The 22,038-nt window shown below is 40.1% G+C and overlaps 1 long non-coding RNA gene across 1 annotated transcript in view; it reads right to left on the reverse strand.

Moving 5' to 3' along the window:
• The window catches only part of LOC133492828 (uncharacterized), an 83,176-nt gene that overhangs the window by 19,437 nt on the left and 41,701 nt on the right, over nt 1-22,038 (reverse strand). The window contains exon 3 of the long non-coding RNA XR_009792758.1: nt 6,339-6,413. This is a non-coding gene — a long non-coding RNA (uncharacterized LOC133492828). The remainder of the gene's footprint in view (nt 1-6,338; nt 6,414-22,038) is intronic.

Consider the following 22,038-nt stretch of genomic DNA (forward strand, 5'->3'; position numbering starts at 1 on the left):
AAGTCTAATGACACAACTGATGAATGTACGTTTATACAAAGAGAACTAGCAATAACTGAATTCCACTTAATATCACACTTTAACCTGAACAAAGAGAGCAATTCCAGACTAAACTGTCACTGGATAGGAGTAAAGTGTCGACTTTTAATTCCAGCAACCACAAACATTTTGGATCATATCAGTCAAATAAACAAGATTCTTGCTCTGATAAATCATTATGAGTAGAGCAGGTACAATAATTGGGATGTATCCTAAAAAAAAAAAAAAAAAGTCACATTTTGTGGTTGCTGTTGTTGACATGTATCAAAACAGTAAATTAGTCTGTAGCAATATTTGAAGCTTCGTGACCACTTCTGACCATGCTCATCATTGCATTAAATACATCCCTAAATTATATGACTGAAAAAACTTGAGGCTCTCTATTCAGAAAGTTTGGCCAACAGCCCGTGAAATTGTGCCTTTTGCATGCAGCAGCCTGTGAACCACTTGGCAAGAGACGGCTAGATGGTGAGATGAGGCAGGGTTCTGATAAACGAAGCCGGCATTTGTTTGAATGTTTGCCCATTGCCTCTGGGAAACCTCTCGAGACGGTCCACAAATGGACACAACCGGTTCCCAACCTGTTCCTCCAAGTGAATTCATGTAATTTACAAAAGTCCGGGAATCAAAGAGACTATCATTTGAGTCTCAAACAACAGATAGCCTTTTCATTCTTTTTCATTCCAAATGGAAGATTGGTGCCCATTTTATCACCAAAACTCACTTATTTGCGTTTGTTTTCATTTCATTTGTCTTTCTGCATGTTGGGGGAATAAAATCTGAGGTTCTATATTCATGCGGTCTTCACGTGTAAATATGAAGCTGTCATGTGTAAACTCACACTGGTATATGGTATACCACACAAGCCTTTGCTAATCCCAGTTCCATTTTCCTACCTAACCAAAACATCTGATTTAAGTCTGCACATTATCACAATTCTGCCAGTATGAAATGACTTGCATCAAACCTAGACAATTACTTCAATAACTATTCTTAAACCAGTTCTTCTCTGTGCATTGCTAATTGCATACAGGAGGTTAGCAAACAGCTTATTCGTAATGATCTCCCCCGGGTCCTTGTGTTCTTATCTTGTAGTGTGCTAATGGGGTTACTCCTCAGTGGTTTTCCTTACAGACACAACCAAACATGCATCATCTGTGCAAACAGGGAAAATTTCCATATTCAGCATTACAAGCATGACCTAAAATAATATCTTCAAAGACGATTCGCGTCGCCATAGCCTTGAACATCACAACGTTTCGAAAACTGCAAAGCATGAAGATCCTACATCTATGTTGACCTATACAGAGTGTGAAATGAAGGCAGATCTGTAGTCGCTTTCATGAAAAATAGTTTTGAGAAGGATCAACAAATTTCAAAATCTTGACAAAGTCAATTTGGCAACACTGAGTGTATCCTGGCAGTTAGGAGTAAATGCTTTGCTCAATGGTACCTCACGAGTGCTCAGAAAGTATACTGTCAGCTTTCAATTAATCAATCTGAATTGCCATTGTCCTTAGTAGAACTTAAAATCCCTGACAAGCACCTAAATCATTTTCTTCATGTTTTGTACCTCATACCTACTGTACATACTTCCTGATTAGGGTTATTATCCCTGTATTTATTTCATGCCTCAATTGATTTTATTCCGATGTTGTTCTCCCATGTCACCCACGGTAGATAAGAAAGAGCTAAAGCTAGGTATCTAAAGATTTTTATCCAGAGTACATATATTGCATTCCTGCAATATCTTGTTTGTACTCAGGTGAGGTGGCAAAACCTCAAGTTTCCCCAGATCGTTTTACAACATTTTGATGTTTCAGTCAGCCCTTATACTCAATCTGTGATGTTGGGTTGAGTTTTGCATCTTTCAAATGAGTATGCAGCTCCAAACAGAAGGAAGGAAATGAATAAGGCAGACAAACAAAAGGTCTGTTTTTCCCTGGACACTATATTCTTTAGTCTTTCACTAGCCGGCTCCATTCCCGAACCATCTCAAATGTCATGATTCTAGTCTGATGCCGATGATGGTTGTCATTTCACCTCTTTGGCGCTCTCCCAAACCGACACAAGATTCCCTTGTCTCCATGTCATTCTCTCCACCAACATTTCTTCGTGTCATCTCCATTTTTAAAGGACAAAGGTACCTAACAGTCAATACACGACAGTGAATTTAAATTCCAAACTACCATTCATTTGAAAACAAAGCTGATGAAACCACTCTCCAATGAGTTGATATCATTTGTGGTGATGATAATTTGACAGTGATGCGAATCCAAGGAGGAGATGCAGATGGCTAATTCTGATTGTGTTGCTAAAGGTGGCTGCAGCTAATCAATACAGCCAGTCTCGGCCACCAGATTCAAGTACTCGGCACCTGCAGCTTGCCACGCTAATTTTGGCTTGATTATCATTAGAGCTCATCTGTTTGCTTGTATTAAAGAAACGCTCCAATTAGAAGACCAGGGTGGCTGTTCAATCGCCGCAAACAGCAATTTTCCAACATTGACAATTATGTGGGATATAGTTAAGTCATTTAATCAACTGAAGTCACTCAGTAAAATTGCGTTTGCAACATGAATGCCACAGCATTAAAAACACTGCTTTCTTCAGTCATGTATAGCAATCCAATGTTGCCTGGGTGAAGACACTGCTTACAGCGATCATTCCCCTGTCTTTGTTTTCCACTTTTGAAGTTGGAGACGAGTCAAAATGACTCCATTAATGCAGAATCCTATTCCTCCTGAATCAAAAGGAACACCTCACCCAATGTAATGAGTGCCGTTTCTCTCTTTGCCTCTGGTGCTTTGCTTTTACTCATCACAGGGAAGGAGGTCATGAAGGGTGGGTTGTACAGTGTGTAGCAATCGCTGTTATATTTCCTTTTTTTGACTATGTATCATTTGTGGGACAGGAGAGTACTTGCACATTTTTTTCTGTGCTGCTCTTATAATAATACTTTCCCTCCATAGAACGTTCAAACAACATTTATTGGTCCAATCTGATGATGATATTCCATACAATATGGTTTACACATAGTTGAGTGTTGAGCCCATCAGAATGTGCTCTTATCATCATGCAATGTTGGAATAGTAAGCTCATATTTCATAAGTAACACACGGTACTTGCTTTTGACATTTTTGTGGCCAAGCAGCACAGTTAGTCCCACTATTTGATGTTCATCTGTGCTTTGTTGATCCTATTGGATTTTTCCATCCATTTCCGTTTGCCGCTTATCCTCACGAGGGTTGCGGGGAGTGCTGGAGCCTATCCCAGCTGTGAACAGGCAGGTACACCCTGAACTCGTTGCCAGTTATTCGTGGGGCACATACAGCCACACTCACGATCACTCCTAGGGGCAATTTAGAGTGTCCAATTGACCCCTCCGTAGAAAATGCGTCATCCGCGTCGCTGACCAATCAGAGGCCAGAGATCTGCATAAACCACGCCCCTTTTTTGCACCCGCCGTTCCCTCAGACAACGTTGCATGGTCCAGTATAGCTTTTGTTAGCGTTTTATCGCGTATTTGGGTTCTTTAACAATAGATATGGTTAAGAGGTGTAGTCACAGACTTTATAATAGTGACGACAGGTATCCTGAAAGGCTAGTTGGTGGAGTTCAATTTGTACCCTTTCCAAAACCGAAGACCCAGTACGAAAAATGTCTTCAATGGATCAAACTTTGTGCAAGACCGCATCATCAACTGAATCCATCTAATATCAACCGGAAAAGAAGACCGAGTACGAAAAATGTCTTCGATGGATCAAACTTTGTGGAAGATTGTATGATCAACTGAATCCATCTAAAATCAACCGGAACAGATATGTTTGCACGAAGGTAAGCCCTATATTTAATTTTCAATACATTACTCATATAAAAGAATTAGCAGTTCTTTGCTTGCATAACATAGCTACGTGTGAATGATTGACACACTTGATCTGTGTTGAGCGATATTTTGCGATGATCTGACTGCACAAACGTGTCCCTTTGTTGCCGACTAGGGAGCTACGCTAAACCGGACTATGTTTGCACGAAGGTATGCCCTATATTTGATTTTCAATACATGTCTCATATAAATGAATTAGCAGTTCTTCGCTTGCATAAGATAGCTACGTGTGATTGATAGACACACTTGATCTGTGTTGAGCGATATTTTGCGATGATCTGACTGCACAAACGTGTCTCTGTTCGGCGGCTACTAAGCAAAGTTAAACCGGACTAGCGCGTCCTAAAAGCCTTCGACGTGCACCGAGACACCAAGACTGAAGGAAGGATGTTTGAGGACACTAAAGTAGTGGTTGTCGCACTCGGTCGGGACTTACGTAGGTTCGGCACTAATTCAATAATAATTATTGAGGGGAGCGCGTGACGTTACACAAAGAAAACGAGAGAAACAACTCGTAAATCAAGCCTCGCCTTCTTTTCCTTCATACGGCGGTTCACAAACGGCTATACAGATACATATACAGATTCTGCACACAAGTGTGATATGTAACACCAAAATAGGAAACTGTCAATGACGAATTTGTCTTTGGGTTATAATATATTATATTATGTGGCTTCTCGGTCTTCCTCTGACTCCGGAAAGATCTCGTGCTAATATCAATGGTTTCTCCGTCGATATGCATGTAAATACCATTGAAATATCTCTCGCTGAAATACTTGAAGCCCTGCTGTCTGCTTTTCAACAATATTTCACTATTCGCGAAGAATGCGAGTGAGAAATCAGCTGGTAAATCGGACAATTTCGCTCTAGTCTTTTCTTCCTGCGCCGCCATTTTTGCTAATTGTTTGTCTGAGGTTAGCACACGTGGGGTGACGTAACTTCAGGAGGCGTGGTTAAGTGCCCTGTACGGAGGGGTCAATTGATGTTGCATATTTTTGGGAGGGGGCAGGAAACCGAAGTGCCTGGCGAAAACCCACGCAGGCACGGGGAGAACATGCAAACTCCACACAGGCAGGTCCGAGATTGAACCCAGGACCTCAGAACTGTGAGGCCAACGCTTTACCAGCTGATCCACCGTGCCGCCTAGATTTTTCCTATTTCCTAAAAATCTAATTAGAGTTAGAAGATGGGGACACTGGGGGGCACGAGAGGGCTTATTTTATTGACAGATCATTTTACTCATGTTCTAGTCTCAGAATATAACGACAGATTTAACAAAAAAGATGGTATTTATTTATTTACTTGGAAAATTGCAAACTTTCCCTTTAAGGTCTCTTTACCTAATGGTTACATATTACAAATATCATGAGCCACCACCACACTGAAGCTAATTGTCTGCTTGGACCCAGTAAAAGTAAACCACGGCCATAATAGGATAATAAGAAACATTCAAGCAACCCCCAACGGACTGGCACCTGCTCTTTATACACTGAAGCTTGGTGGCGGTACAAAAACAAATTAACAATGGACGGATTTTCCACATGTGCTGTGATATTTGTTATTTATGCAGATTCTTTGGGTATTTGAAGACTATTCACATATATGCACTGCTGTTGGCTTTGTCTGTAAAATAGCCCAAAATAGATAGGAGAGGAACGAGATGAAAAGGTGGTTCTTAGGGAAGGGGGATGGGGGGGGGGGTCCTTTCATATTCACCACATGTTATGGAAAGTCATTACCCACAACAATAGAATTTCTGCTCTATTTGCTTGGCATATTTTTCCATCTGGTCTGGAGTGTGCCACACCCTGACTGGAGTCTAAAGACACAATCCATACAAACAAGTCCTTTCTTCACTGTTCCAAACACCACAAAATCTCACTACAGTGAGGATGAGGATTGAACATAAACCTGAATATATTGTATCTGAATGTTCCTTTTGTCAATCATCAACCATCAATCATCAGCGTCGCCCCATCATGAGTGATGTTTACCACTTGAAGACAAAACAAAGAAAAATGGATGACAAAATTTAAGAAAAATATTTTAAAATGTGTCAATTTTAGGATCAAGATAAAAAAAAAAGCATATACTTAATGATGAATCCATATGTTCCTTTCATTTCTGTTGCCTGAAATCACCCTCCAGTCTTAGATGCAGAAATCTTTATCCAGTGACTCTCATTGAACGTTTAATATGTGCAGTCGCTCCTCGTCAATGCACTAAATACAGCTAAGGAGAGGTGCCACATTCCAGCTCCCATGTCACTGCAACATCCGCCGGATATTGTTCGATCAAGTTAAACCCTTCCGAGTCTAATGCTGGAATTACTTTGTCTTGATATCACATTTTACATGTTATTGTGCAGCTGCAATTTTGAAGCAAAACTTGCTAAAATTGGTTGTCATCTTACTTTCATGCTGACTTGGGTGTGCCGCTCCTCTCTCTCTCAAAGACTGCTGGGATACGCTCCAGTTCATCGCCAAGCCTAATGAAGACAAATGGTATCAAAAATGAATGGATGGATCTGTGGATATATTGTGAAACTATAAACCAAACTATTATCAACGTGTGCCTCGGGTTGAATCAACCAGAGACTGGTTACTGCTCACAACATACTTTGTGGTTTGGCCAGTCAAATATAATGTTTGGTCATTAGCGTGCACGATGTCTATCATTCATGTGGAACACAATGAAGCTTTTTAAAGTACCCAGTGAGAGGCTGAAATTGCTTTGAGGTTGAACTCACTGCAATCAAAACTGATTGCTTTCCAACAATTAACCAGCTCTGGGAACAACCAAGATGTAGCGATGGTTCCAAACAAAACACTTGACAAACTACTGTAATAGCCCAGTCCTCCCACCGAAAGCCCAGCATGTGGGAACTGTTCTAAAATGGGTGGGAGAGTTCTCATCTTTCCTCCCATCCCTCATTCCAGTCTCAATCTTTTTCCCCCCTCTGTGTCCTCTAAGCAGACCCGGAGAGTGGGAGGGAATAAGGAAGACTTTCTGGCACAAAAACATGTAGTTCCGAAAAGGACACGGCCCACGATACATCATCAGCCCGCTCCCCAACTACTTGTTGATAAATGCTTTTTTTCCCTACATCATCATCATCATGTTCCACAAACACAACCAACTACCACGTTGATGAATTAAAATGTATTTCTGTAAGGTCCAATATTGTCACTATAATGATAAACACATCCTTGACCTTGTGTGGTATTCTAAGACCATTTTGTTCAGGTTCTCAATAAGTCTGTTTACCTCAGAAAAAAAGACTCCCTCTACTGTCTTCTTTTGTGTTCAATTTTACAAATTTATAAATAATAGTATGGAATATTGTTTTTATCATAAATGTTATGGGGCCACAGAAAGCGTCTTCTTCAATTACCACAGCAAGCTTTTCTTTGTAAATGATGACTGTTGGTTACAGGTCGAATAGTCTCACTACTTATATTATATATTGGGAGCTGAAGAGCTATGTAACCTATCCGTAGTTTAAGTTAAAAATAGGTTTTAATTATACCTGAACACTCCCTCCTGAGTCGCTCACAGTCTTCGAAGGCCAGTTAATTCCTTTTGCTTTTTGGCCAAAGTGCAAAGCTGTGGCACCCCAGTGGGGTTCCTGTTTCCCGACCATAAAAAGAAAAAAAAAAAAAAGAATAGCGCTCACACATCATTGAACTGGCTTTATGAAACATTTCCTCGGAGGCTTGGTGACAGAAAAAGTGTCATTTCTTCTTGTGATGAAAGCTTACTTTGAAACCCACACTTACCCCTTATATATTTTTTTTTATTTTTGAATACATAAAACTTTTAGCTACCATCAATTTAGCAAACTTTCCCCCTCTGCAACCGATTATTGACTCAGAGTCCCAGTATCAAAATCATCTTTACTCTGAGTGAACCCATTCTTGATATGACGTGGAAACCAATTCAGCCGTGATCCCCATATACAGTATGTTATGATACTTTAGGCTGGCAGGGGTGGACAGGAATGAACAACGCGATAAGGAAATGTGGACCAAGTTGCCACAGGAAGGCAAGACTTGTGACGGATCATAAAATTAACAGCCTGCTCTTTTCTGATACGTATAGGCACTGGACAAACTCAACTCCTGCCCAGAGATAGCAGCCAAAGCAATCACCATGAGAGACGTACGGTAGGGTGGAGGATGAGAATGTAAAAATGACCTACGTAGACACTATATACATATATATATATATTTTTTTCAGAAATATATTGCCTTGGACAATTAGTTTATGTTTTCATATCTGTGAGTTGGCTTGCACAAAATCTACCTACCCAGTTTCCTCAATATCTAATGTTGAAGTGGTGCATGGGCCAAGAAAGGACCTATCAAAATTTTGCTAATTTTAATGGGTCGTTTCTTGGATTTTGACGAACCAAAGTAAAGATGCAGAAATACTGTATGTTTGTACTTTTGTTGGCATTATTTCCATTAAAAAAACAAATCTGTAAATTATTCAGGAATCCATCCATTTTCTTAGCCACTTATCCTCACAAGGGTCATGAAGAGTGCTGGAGCCTATTCTAGCTGTCAACGGGCAGGAGGCGGGATTCACCCTGAACTGGTTTCCAGCCAATCGCAGGGCACATAGAGACAAACAGCCGCACTCACAATCACACCTGGGGGTAACTTAGAGTTTCCAATTAATGGTGTATGTATTGGGGATGTGGGAGGAAACCGGAGTGCCCAGAGAAAACACAGGCATAGGGAGAGCATGCGAACTCCACACAGGCGGGTCCGGGATTGAACCCAGGAACTCACAACTGTGAGGCCAGCGTTTTACCAGCTGAGCCACTGGTGGTGCCGCCCTTATTCAGGAATCCTAATTTCAAAATCATCCAAATTTATTTAATTTAACTTACTGAAACACACTGCTTCATACTGTGTCTATTATCTTGGTTGCCTTATTTTAAACTCAGTCATCATTTCTCTGTCAGTGAAAATAAAGCAATATTATCTTTGTTTGGGCAGTATATACCTTTTGATGCACTTGTGCATTAGATATTGGCTGTCTAATAAATTTAGTCCCAAACCAGAGCGATGGTACTGGAAGTGAAATGCCAAAATGCATTTAAGTAGGATACCATGACTGTACAGTTGCTAGATTCAATACTATTTACAGTGTATCATACGGCTTCTATATTACCTCTAATATTTAGCCCCCCCTCTACATCTGCCTCATAACATCAGGGCATAGGGACTCTTCTGGCCTAATCCTAATTTCAAAATCATCCAAATGATCATGTTTTCATTGACAAAGCAGGGCAAGGTTTTGATCAAAATAAAAAATTTTATGGTGTATGAGGGCCACAAGAATAAAAAGTACCATTTAACAATCGCAAAGAGAAAAAATTCTGACTAGATCTTATATAACAAAGAAAAAATAATAATATCCTGACAATGAACATTATTATTTTCATAAAATTACAAGTATCTATATATACTTTAGAAAGCTTCAAATGTATTCTGGTAGTTACAACTTTACTCTTAACAATTACATTGTTGTCTGATCCTTGTAAGGGTTGGGGTCAGGGTTAGTCATGAATACAAAAATTGCATTTTGGTTTCCTCCAAGTAAGTCCAAAGAAATTGTCTCACAGATAATACATAAAGCTCGAGTCAAAGCTCTGCCATTGTTGCTTCATCATCTCACGAGGCAAAGTGCCCCGGAATCATCGCTGACCGCGGCAATATCTGAAGCACATTTTCTGCATGGTTGAGCTCAATGTTTTAGGTATTCCAATGACTTTGCTGCGGACAATCTGAATAAAAACGAGGGGGACAAAATAAAATAAGGCGGTGGCACTTTGATTTAAAGAGCTTCGTTTAGTGATAGAAGATGAGATTGTGAAGACTACTGAATCCAGGCAATTTACGTTGTAGACAATTTATGCTTGTGCCTTTTGCTGGAGTGCCACAATCTACCTGTTCGCAAAGTTCAAATGTTGTCATTTATATTGTGTACCACACATTTCTGGCCCCTGCAAGATATGTGTCCATAAACCTACAAGTCTTATTCAATAAACTATCTTATCTCACTGGTTAAAAATATGTTTTCAACCCTTACTATACAGTAAATCCAACGTTTTATTGAGCTCGTTTTATAGAGAGGTCTACTGAGTCTTCATATTCTTATATTTCTTTATTATGTCCTTGATTACAGGTATGGTCCAGTATTGTACATTGTCCAGTAGAATCATACTAGTACTTCAAACAAACACTTGTAATAAAAATACTCTCTCTGCATTTGTAATAAAAAAATCAGAATATTAGTTCGCATTTCAAACAAAGCTGGTTGGGATGGGCTCCAAGACCTGTGAGGATAAGCAGCTTGGAAAATTGATGGTGTACATATTTTTGAAGTTATACAAGAGTAATAATCTGCTAGTAAATTATTAGTTGTTTAAATGAACTTCTAAATGAGTATTTGTCTTTTCAGTGAGGATTTCAATTGGAATGGCCTGGAGAGCATTTAGATTTTATTCAAACGTCACAGCAATTGATCAAAACTCCAAAGTCAGATGCAATACAAGATATGATTAAACAATAATTATCAGCTTTCATTCACAATGCTTATCTTAATTTAACTTACTGAAACACACTGCTTCATACTGTGTCTATTATCTTGGTTGCCTTATTTTAAACTCAGTCATCATTTCTCTGTCAGTGAAAATAAAGCAATATTATCTTTGTTTGGGCAGTATATACCTTTTGATGCACTTGTGCATTAGATATTGGCTGTCTAATAAATTTAGTCCCAAACCCAGAGCGATGGTACTGGAAGTGAAATGCCAAAATGCATTTAAGTAGGATACCATGACTGTACAGTTGCTAGATTCAATACTATTTACAGTGTATCATACGGCTTCTATATTACCTCTAATATTTAGCCCCCCCTCTACATCTGCCTCATAACATCAGGCCATAGGGACTCTTCTGGCCTATTCGATTCCGACATGATACTGTACTGTATATTGCACACTGCTGTCACAATGATTTAACGGTTACCTGCTGACAGCTTTGTACCCAGTGAGCAGTGGTGTGTTATGGATAAAAAAACGCTAAATATTTTAATATCACTGAGCAGTAGAAATACATGCATCTGTCTTTCCATGGTTGCCCATCCCACAACGCCCTCTTCTTGCCAGACGTCTTCTCAAGCTAACACGCACCACTCGATAAAACTCTCAGCCAGGGCTCACATCACTCACGAAACATCCCGACTGATGGCTCCCTTAGCAACCCTCTGAATGGCTGCGCCCATAACCATTAGAGAATATGGAATATGAGCACTAAGCTTACACTGGGAAACATACACCCGCAATTAATCAGCAAGGGGGCTCTTCCTCTCAACTGATGCCGGCTGTTGTATTACATGGGCACGGGGGACAACTTGATGCTGAGGAAACCAATAAAACAGCACCAAATGTAGCCAGCCCATCCAACCCTGCACTTGTGCTTTGATGTAAAGGGCCATTAAAACCCGGTGACACCCGATCCTGGATGTCCACAGGGGAGCCGCGGGTCTGTTCTCATCCCAGCTTTTATAATCAGCCTAATTTCTAGGGAGGACATTAATGCGCACAGTTCAATTCTAATGAAGTCAGGAACATGTGTGAAGGATCCTTACAAATGTAACTTTATATATATGCGGGCAGTTTGGGATGCTGCTCTAAGCGGATTCTGTCAGATAAAAAGGCATCAATTTAAATTACGCTAGTCAACTATTTGAAGCTTTCATTTCCATTTATACTGAGACATGACTGTCTGTTTGAGGACCAAAAAAGATACGCAAGGATAACCTTTGTATTTGCACTTCAAAAGAGACTAGAAAAATCTTGCAATTATCTTTAATAGGCAGCTCTGATGCTGTGAACATTGGCACTTACTCCATAGTTGTTAAGGTATAAACAATGCATGCAGAATTTGAAAAAATTGAAAACAGATGCTCTGTACTCTTAATGCTCCTTTTTGCATGTGTTGTTATTTATATTCAAGTGAAAAATTCCAGCTGGGAGAGCAGGAGACTGGAGATCTAAAATATCCAGGTTCCAGCTGCGTTATCTAATCCATCACATTAGTATCCCACTCTTTGAATCTTTTCTCTGTTGGGTTACTTGTAAAGATACACATTTCTGAAATGCGAGTAAAGTCAGAATGACATTGAACAAAGCAAATGACTAAAAATATTGGATCTAGTTGTACTCTTCACGACCGTTTGCCTAAATTCCTCAAGCAAAAAAAAAAAAAATAATAATCCAATTTATATGGCCATGGTCGAATTCTGCTTGGTTCTATGGATGTTTATCAACAAAGACATTACTCCTCTCATGAAAGTTTGACTTGTTATTTTAAAGTTTCTCAATCTGCACTACACCTGTGAGAAAATGGTTGATAAAGGCAGTACTAAAATTCTCTTTCCCTGCCCCAATACATATCTCTGCCCCACCCCTCCCATTTCTCATGTCGAGTCTCAAGCAATGACTGTGACCGTGGCATCAATGCATGCTGTAAAGGCCAACTTGGCAATACCATTCAGAAGTGAGCCCTGTGGATTTGTTGACTTAATCCAATATTTATGGTCCGCGCATGTTCATGAATGCAAAACAGTTTTTGCTTCCAACAAACAAAATACACGGGGCAAAAATAAATGCACAAAAATAGACAAGTGCTGGAAAGATGCTGAAAAACTACTTGTGGAAATTCTGTGGGAAATGTTTGTAGCGCATGGTTGATCCTCAGAGGAATCATCAGAGAGGGTGAGCTAAAGGGGTTCTGCTCATTTTCACTACTACTTTGACAAAGTAGCACACAAGTTTGCTGGAGCCAAGTCAGACTGCAGTAGGGGTGAAATTATCAAATTTACCCAGCATGAAATTACAAGCAAGCATCATATGACCTGGTTTCAAATTAAAGAAAAAAAAAAGATCTTAGAATGCAATTTTAAATGTCAGACAATAAAGCTTTGTTATTCCCTGAAGCCCATAATAATCAAGTTAAAGTCCTCCTTCTTTATGTTCCCCTCAGAATGGATGTGTGTGAGTGTGTGTCCCCCAAAGGACAGTATCTTGGGCTCATCTCCGCAGCCTAATCTGGTCTAGACTACGGCAAGATTGGCTTTCTCCGCTTGTATAGTGTGGTTCAGTTGTTCATCGGGCAGTATGACCGTGAAATAAATACTTGACTCTCATCAATGGCCATAACCCACAGTATAAATAGAGTTGCAGTAATGCAATTTACAGGAGAAATCTAGACTGTGGAAAATATATATTATTGCATTGGACACTATGGCCATGTGGTAATTTTGTCATTTAAAATCAACTGTTTGTGGCAATGTACCGTCAGAGGTCTTTTCAAGTTGCGCAAGCCATATAAAAAAATATCAGCGGAGAACATCTGTGAGGCCAAAATACCATAAAATGCATAGCAGCATGAACCCAAAGAAATGGGAAAAAAATTAATTAAAATTACCAATAAAAAAATAGCCTGTCTTAATCTTTACTGTGCCGTTATTTTTAATTAAAACCACAGAAAATATTGAGAAATAAGGGAATGTTTGAAGTATATCTTGTGTGTAGGATAACTAATAGTTTCTGGGTTTACCTTTTCCAAGGGTAAAATGTAAAAATAAGATCATGTTAAAAGCAACACCATTGACCACACTATCAGAAAATCTTCTGCAGACATACTTTTATACAAGTTCAAGGCCTTTTCTTGTTGTAGTATTTTCTCAAATGGAGGAATGTAGGACTGATTGAATCTAAAACATGCATGTTATTTTTAATCAGGCAAAGAGAATATCTATCCATCAAAATATTGCCCTGTTGGCTAATGTGAATCATCGCTAGTATATGAATATATTGTGGGTAGCTGGAGATGGAAGTCTTTAAATCAACTAGGATAAAGTAAACCATTAATAACTAGCAATAAAACAACTAAATTGTAAGCCCCACCAAATCAAAACTTTAAATGCAATGTTTTTTTTTCTTTAATATCATAACATTCCAGTTCCTCTACATTAAACAAGTTTTTCCTTCTTCAGATAGTTACCGGAACTGCTTTTTGTGGCAGTTTACAAATGATTGCAAGACTGTATATCGACATTATTGGTCCGGTGGTTGGAAGACACTGTATTTTGATATTGGATTACAATTTAATATGATTGTAATGAAACAAAAACGTACTTGCACACTGTTAGCTCTGCAGCGCTTATTTCAATCCAAGAACCTCCATAAAATAGCCATGATCATAAACTTGTATCATTTCAAAAACTCTTTCACTTTCACTTTCATTCTCCATTATCTCAAGCAAGAGCATATGAACAATGAAATGAATGTCACGTAGACTTAAGCTAAATGAGTTGTGAGGGCACATTGAGTGATCAAAGACTTTCAAATTACTCTTAATAGTTGAACATGTTGAGCAGAACAGTAAGAACAATTTAAGAAATTTAAGCTCCCCTCACCAATGTGAGCCTGGTGAAGAATTAAAGATCAGCCCGGCTCATACAGTAATCACTTGGCACAGGCAATTATATTGAAAATAATTAGAATATTAATTAAAATTTCTCATTAGAATACCCTGATGCTTTAGGAAAGTGGTTTATTGATAGGGGGGGTCTGGTCCTCATCTTTTACCAGCGGGGCACATTTTGCCCTGAGAGCAAGAAGCTAGGGCCCGGGGAAAGTGACAGAGCAAACTGTGAATATAAATGGGAGGTAGAAGAAGGAGGGACTCAAGCAGAGTTGGGAGCTGGTAGCGGCGTGTTTTAATTGGACGGCTTTTGGGATACTTACATGCTTAGTGTCTAACCTAAATTTGTAAAGCACAGCTTATCTATAGCTATATTATATTATGTTCCTAAACAGTTTGACACCATCTGGGGTCCATTCGATTCACGGGCAAAACGATGAAACGGAGTTCTGCATTGATACTAACTTTGAACAGCAATGTTTGGAGGTACCAGCGTCGAGCGGAATCTTCACATCTCCCAAAGAATCACAGCTTTGTTGAGCCATCAATATTGTTTTGTTTGAACCTGTCCTGTTCAGCTGCATGGCCTTGCAAAATAATGGATCTGTAGGCCTTTTGTGATGGAAGATTTTTGTTGTGCAACAGGGGAGTTTGAAATACTCCTTTGGCGTTCTTTTTTTTTTAAATCATTATTCTGATGTTTCGACAGAAAAGAACACTAAACACTTGTAACAACCCGTGATATATGTTTGTACAACCTGTTCTATTCGTGGTCTCAAAACGAGCAATTGAAGGCTTTTGTGTGTCTATCAAACTTATTAGTCAATGAACATAATATCATATGGATGTTAGGCAACTGGTGTGAGAAGTTGCTGAGCAGACACACAGAGGAAGTGTGGGCTTGAACCTCTCCACCCATTAGGGGAGGCCAAGCTAGTGCACCCAATCAGCAGGGGACCCAACAAGGGGGATGCCAACGACCCACCAGACCCAGAGAGGTCCCTAGCTCGACCAAAGCACCCCGACCAGTGCAAAAGGGACCAGACCAATCATGCAAAGATCAATCCCTCTACCTAGTGGACCAAACTACACTCAGAGAGCATGGGGGTCCCCACCACTAACAGGGGCCAATGCAGGAGCCAGCCACCACCCAAAAATAGTCATAGCCTACTAAAAGTGAGCCGATGTCAAGTGCCCGTCATGAGCAAGGACAGGCGAGGGTGCCAAGAGAGAGGAGAGGTGGGCCGAGCCCGAAGGGTTATTCTCAACACTTCGTTTGTAAACTCTTATGAATTTGTAACCAAATTTTGGCATTTCCTTCTAATGGTGAATGTATACAGTATGAAAAGGGGTTTTCTCAGCTTTCATTTGTGGACTGTGGCTAGTAGTGAAGAACAAATTGATTAGGAATTTCATAAAGACAGCTGCCAAAGAACCTTGAAAGCTTGATTAAAATATTAAAGGAAAGAGTGGAGTACCGAATACAAGTTCATTTGACCTTGGAGAGTGGCTTGGTTATTTCCCATTCAAAGTATTTTGACCAGTTGACTGACACCAAATCCATATGGCATTCAATGAAAAGGTTAATTAAACTGATAGCAAAAGGGAATTTTGATAACATGCAACCACTTGTTTCATACAGGAGGTAATGAGACCATTTTTGATACTGTGGGGGAAAAACAAATCAAGCATAACTCAAATGGAGGGAAAGAGAAAATAAATTTGCCTAAATGCAGTGAACAAAACGGGGGAGAAACAGATTTGTTAGCAGACATTTATTTTTGGATCAAAAGTGTATGATATATTGTACTATTAATTTAAAGAAACAAACTATTTTGCAGCCGGGGCAATGGTTTCATTGGGGCTCAAACTCCCAAATGTGAAAATGAATTGAAATGAATGAAAGCTCGATTTCCATTTTGATTCAGATATACACCCAAAAAAAAAATTGGTTCCTCAGTTCTTCATATATTTTAGTGGAAATCAGCAAAATAATTATGTAATCTGTTGTGCTAACAGAACAACCAACAAATGGTGATTAAAACAATTTCATTACATTTCATCTTTATCCGCTTGCCAAACAGAATTACCGTTGTCTGTTTCCCACTGCCAGTGGCACCAAGATATGCTGCAAATGGAAAAAAAAAAAGAAAAGAAAAAAAAAAACAAAGCATACAAGTGCTATTCATCAGCATCAAGACTTGGCTCGCCATGAAACTGCATTGCACAAGAAACTGGACCAGGTGCTTGAGTTCACAAAGTATTTATTAACCAAGATCAGCATTCAAATTTATTCTCTTGCCACAGCTGCTGTCGTCTCACGCTCTCCACACAGTGCTTATAACCTCTCTGTCTTATCTCGGTTTCGTCTTTTGTTTTTGCCCTAGACTTCCTCTTTCTATCTCCACCCCCCACACCCCTCCCATTTCCTCGGATGGCATGTCTCCAAACAAACTAGAGGTAAAAACTTCTTCAGTTGTAACAATGGAGGAGTTCATGATGTGCCATACATTTTAAAATGTCGCACTGGCAGCCCGAGTCATGGGACATGCAGTCCTAGATTTGCCATATGCCATTGCTGATCATTTGTCACTGAACCTTTGAAATACAACTTTTCATGTATAAATAACATCCCTGTCACACTTTCTCTGATGAAAGCATTCATCTACATGCAACAAGGTAGCCAATGTATAACACCCAAACATTCTGGGGTGGGTGATTTATATTCCCCCTAGTCGGATTGAAAACACTGCACAGGAATGAAAAGCTTTTGGTTAACCTACATACAATTCTGCACTGCACAACATGTCAGACATCAAAGCGACGGCAGCTTCTATCCATGGTTTTAACTTCAAATCATCCTGCATGCAAATATTTTACAACCGCACCCCTCCTCCCTCCACCCGCCACTTGACTCCCTCCAGAGAAGAGATCATTGTGTTTAACAAATAGACCCGCACGGGTAAACAGGTGCATCCATCCAAACTGTGAATGTATTAACTTTGGTGAATGCTAATTTGCATGAATGACTTGAGGTGTCAAAACAGTGAGGGAACCTATTATAAGCCTTTATTGATACCTAAACCCGTTATGTGAGGCATTTGAAATGCCTTTCATCTTTTTGTCAGGGTGCACAATACTGCTTGTATTGAAGGATTTTATGCAGTAGGAGAAGCTGGTATGAATGATACAGTATGTTCCAACATTCCATTTTATGGTTCTGTCAGTTTGTTTCCATATGTAGCTGCCAAACAGTGGCACAGGCCCCGATATCTGGGAGACTCTGTTCCCAGAGTGTGTACATATTCGTACAATGGATGCTGATACAAGAATGAATAATGTCCTCGCCTTTGGGCAGCATGCTCGGCAATATCACGCAGAGTATCCCCGACTGTTTAGCAGCCAGTTATGAATGGAGCACTGAACCGCATTTCGAGCATGTGGACTCCCAAGTAACTGACAGGTTGGGGCCAGGCAATAGATGGTGTTGCAGAGAGGGTCACAAATGAATGAAGTACTTTATGCCTAAGATACACAACACCCAGAGGGACAAATGTGTTAGTTACACAGACACACTTCCTATAATTTTCCTTTCAGCTTGTCTCATTAGGGGTCGCCACAGCGTGTCATCTTTTTCCATCCAAGCTTATCTCGTGCATCCTCCTCTCTAACACCCAGTGTCCTCATGTCCTCCCTCACCACATCCATCAATCTTTTCTTTGGTCTTCCTCTCGCTCTTTTGCCTGGCAGCTCCATCCTCAGTAACCCTTCTACCAATATACTCACTCTCTCGCTTATGAACATGTCCAAACCATCTAAGTCTGCTCTCTCTAACATTGTCTCCAAAACATCCAACTTTGGCTGTTCCTCTAATGAGCTCATTTTTAATCCTATCCAACCTGCTCACTCCAAGCGAGAACCTCAGCATCTTCATTTCTGCGCTACTTTCCAGTTGTGCTTTCTGTTGTTTCTTTAGTGCCACCATCTCTAATCTGTACATCATAACCGGCCTCACCACTTTTTTAAAAACCTTGCCCTTCATCCTAGCAGAGACTCTTCTGTCACATAGAACACCAGACACCTTCTGCCAACTGTTCAATCCTGCTTGGACCCGCTTCTTTACTTCCTTACCACACTCTCCATTGTATTTTAAGACATCCACCCTCACTATCGCTTCTCCCTGGAGCTTCACTCCTCCTCCTCTGCCCCTCACATTCATCCACATATATTCTGTTTTACTTTGGCTAATCTTCATTCCTCTCTTTTCCAGTGCGTGCCTCCATCTTTTTTAATTGTTCCTCCGCCTGCTCTCTGCTTTCACTGCAGATCACTATCATCTACGAACATCATACTCCACGGGGATTCCAGTCTGATCTCATCTGTCTGCCTATCCATTACTACCGCAAACATTAAGGGGCTCAGCCCGGATCCCTGATGCAGGACCACCTCCACCTTAAATTCTTCTGACACACCAACGGCACACCTCACCGTTGTTCTGCTGACCTCATAAATGTCCTGTACTATTCTAACATATTTCTCCACCACACCAGCCTTGCGCATGCAGTACCACAGTTCCTCTCTTGGTACTATGTCATAGTCTTTCTCTAGATCCACAAAGACACAATTAGCTCCTTCTGTCCTTCTCTGTACTTTTCCACGAGTATCCTCAAGGCAAATAATGCTTCTGTGCATATGTGTTACACAGGCACACATTGTGCATAAATACAACAGATAGGTGTATGGCGGCTTGGTCTATTGGCAGCAGTGTGGTTCACTTTCCAGTAGTTGACTTTTCATGCAAATCCAACTACGTCAGCTATTCAGAGATATCGCTCACAGATTAGAAATTACCAACTGTGCAGTGACCCTGCACATCTGAGTCCCTATAGGTCTAGAAAGTATAGGTCAAGTGGCGGATGTTAGCTCATAATGTTCTCAGCCCCTCACCCAGTCACTCACAAAGGACTTCCTCCAATTTGTAAAGGTTGCTGTGAAGATGTTGGCCTTGGCGTGCTACATTGATTTGGCTACTTGCCGCACAGAATGTCCACTTTTATTAGGCATATAAGCAGATTGGGGGGGTTGGTTGGAGTTGACAGGTCTGACACCAGACACCAGGTACTATCCCCCTTCGCCGGCACTCTCAGGCCCTCTGACATGTGCCTAATAGGCTTTGACAGCCTCTCAGATTGGGAAATGTTAACGATGGAGAATGCTTGTGAGATCTTACAGACCCAAGATGATAATAAAGGGTTTGGGCATTGGGTGGTATTTCATTTGAAATGGTGATTGGATACCCAACGTTCAGGATCAGCATTCGGTAGGAGTTGAAAAAAATGGAAAAGAGTAGCAGGTGCAACATCTTTGCTTTTCGTACTTGTGTATTTGGCACTGAAGTCTTCCAATGCGTTATTTTCATAGGTTTCAAGCAAGCAGGATGTCAATGTGATCGGATGTGAAAATGTAATTCCACTCAGACTCCAATTAAAATGTGGTTTAAAGATATGGAAAAAATGATGTGTAATTTATGCAAGTGTGTATAGTGGTGGAAAACAAAAATTATGCTTAATTCTTAAGTGGGGGTTCAGAAAAGATATGGACCACTAATCATACACAAGAATCTCATGTGCAATGATGCCATTTCAGGCACATAACAACAAAAATCACCATTCATGCAGCCTTAACGAGAACCCTACAAGAGAATGGGGAGTTATGGACTTTAAAGTAACAGAAATGACCATGAAAGAAATTAATTTAAATTGATGTTATTTGGGGTTGAGTGAAGCATCTCTGACATTGCAATCAGTGTTCCATCGGTTGAGGGGTTTGCTGTGAAGCCGGTTGAGCCCAAAATTACCACAGTGACGACTTTATTTCAGCTTCCAATAGCTGCCTCAATTTCAACCCTCGCTTACCTCCTCGCATGTCCTCTGCAAGGGGTTGAGCTAAGGTCAAGATTGATATGCTGTAATTCGGCCGTACCATTTGTCAAGTGTGGCGACAGAGTCTTTTTCACTTGTACCGGTTTCCATTTTAACGACACATCTACAAAAAATGAGGGATGAAAATGTGTTTATTTCCATCAACAATCTGAGAGCTTAAAGCATCTCCCTGTATACTTGTCATCATTCAAAAGTACCAATATTCACCAAATAAATTTTCAAGATTTTCACAAAGTGCAGCATTGAAGAAGGTGTTGGAATATTAAAATTGCTCTAAATTGCCAGCATTGGTAAGCACCAAAATACTTGCTGTTTCTATGACATTTAATACACTAGTAACTGCACTGAAATGATTATATTTGCTGCATTATTTAACTAAAATCTAATCATTGATATTTTTTGTCTCCCATCCATGTTGAAGTGTCCTTGAGCAAGATATTGAATTCCTAGTTACTACTGATGCTGTGCTATAAGAAGGTGAAAGAGAACACACTGTTTATACAGTTTAAGCACTTTCAGTATTTTGAAGGTAAAAAGGTGACGTAAAAGGTGACGTCAAAGCCCATTTACAATTTCAGTTAATTTCCATTAACTTTGACAAATATTGTTACTCACATTCACACTAACACTGCGAGGGAATTGAACCAACACTAACTGCATGGAAGTCAGGTTAACAGACTACTACAGCATTATTACATTTTGTGTGTATGCGTTTAAAATTAATTTAAGCTATAATAGCAATGAGCCGCATGATCCAAAATGCTATCTTAGAGTTAAATATACTGTACAGAGAGCGAGAGAAAGAGAGACAAAGAGAGCGAAAGAGAGCGCTCGCAGGCGGTCCAACTGTGTTTATTGGTGAGAGTGAAGGTCGGGTGTTTCATTCCATTTAACAGGTTCGAATACAAATATGGTAACAGGGAGTAGAGAGTCTTGGAAGCTCAGTCACAGCAGTGCAGTGTGATTCATAGCTGTACAATCTCAATAAGTGCACCCGAACAGAAATATTGCTGCAATGTCAAAAAAAGTAGGCCCCATTTTATTTTGTTTTTTTTTATTTTGTGAAAGGATGCAGTTAAAAGTTGATTTCCACTGACCCTTCTGTCCTTCAAGAAGATTTACCTGTGAATGTGCCAAGGACTAGATGGCAATCGCCAGTCTAACAACATTTTTTAGTTCCTTATCAAGCAGTGCTAAATGTCTTTTTTTTTTTTTTCTAAAAATACAGCTGGATGGCTAAGCCATTTCCATTTGTAACAGTTTTTTGTAACAGTGAAACTGACGCAATTGGTCTTCATGCTTAAAACACATGGTGACAAGCCCTTGACCCCATTCAGACCCCGCAGACGTTTAAGATGAAGTCTGATTTCAATATGAATGTGAGCTTTGCATTTGATGAAGCGCAGAGGGTACCCAGAAATTGGTCACACACTGGTGGTCCAGATTCACAGCTTTTTTTATGTTGATGTCCCAGCTGGGTGCTTATCATATACTGTACTGTACTTCACTTTCCACAGACTTCATATTGAAGGCTGTGGCGGGTTCACACATTCTTTCGCGCTGTTGCTGCAAAGTTGGGCATCCAATGGTACCAGATTTTTAAGACGTCTTCTGACCTGTGTAATATTGTTTGCCACCTCATGCAGCTTGGACATTGTAACAG

This window comes from Syngnathoides biaculeatus, chromosome 19 (assembly GCF_019802595.1).
Source record: "Syngnathoides biaculeatus isolate LvHL_M chromosome 19, ASM1980259v1, whole genome shotgun sequence".
Lineage (NCBI taxonomy): Eukaryota > Metazoa > Chordata > Actinopteri > Syngnathiformes > Syngnathidae > Syngnathoides > Syngnathoides biaculeatus.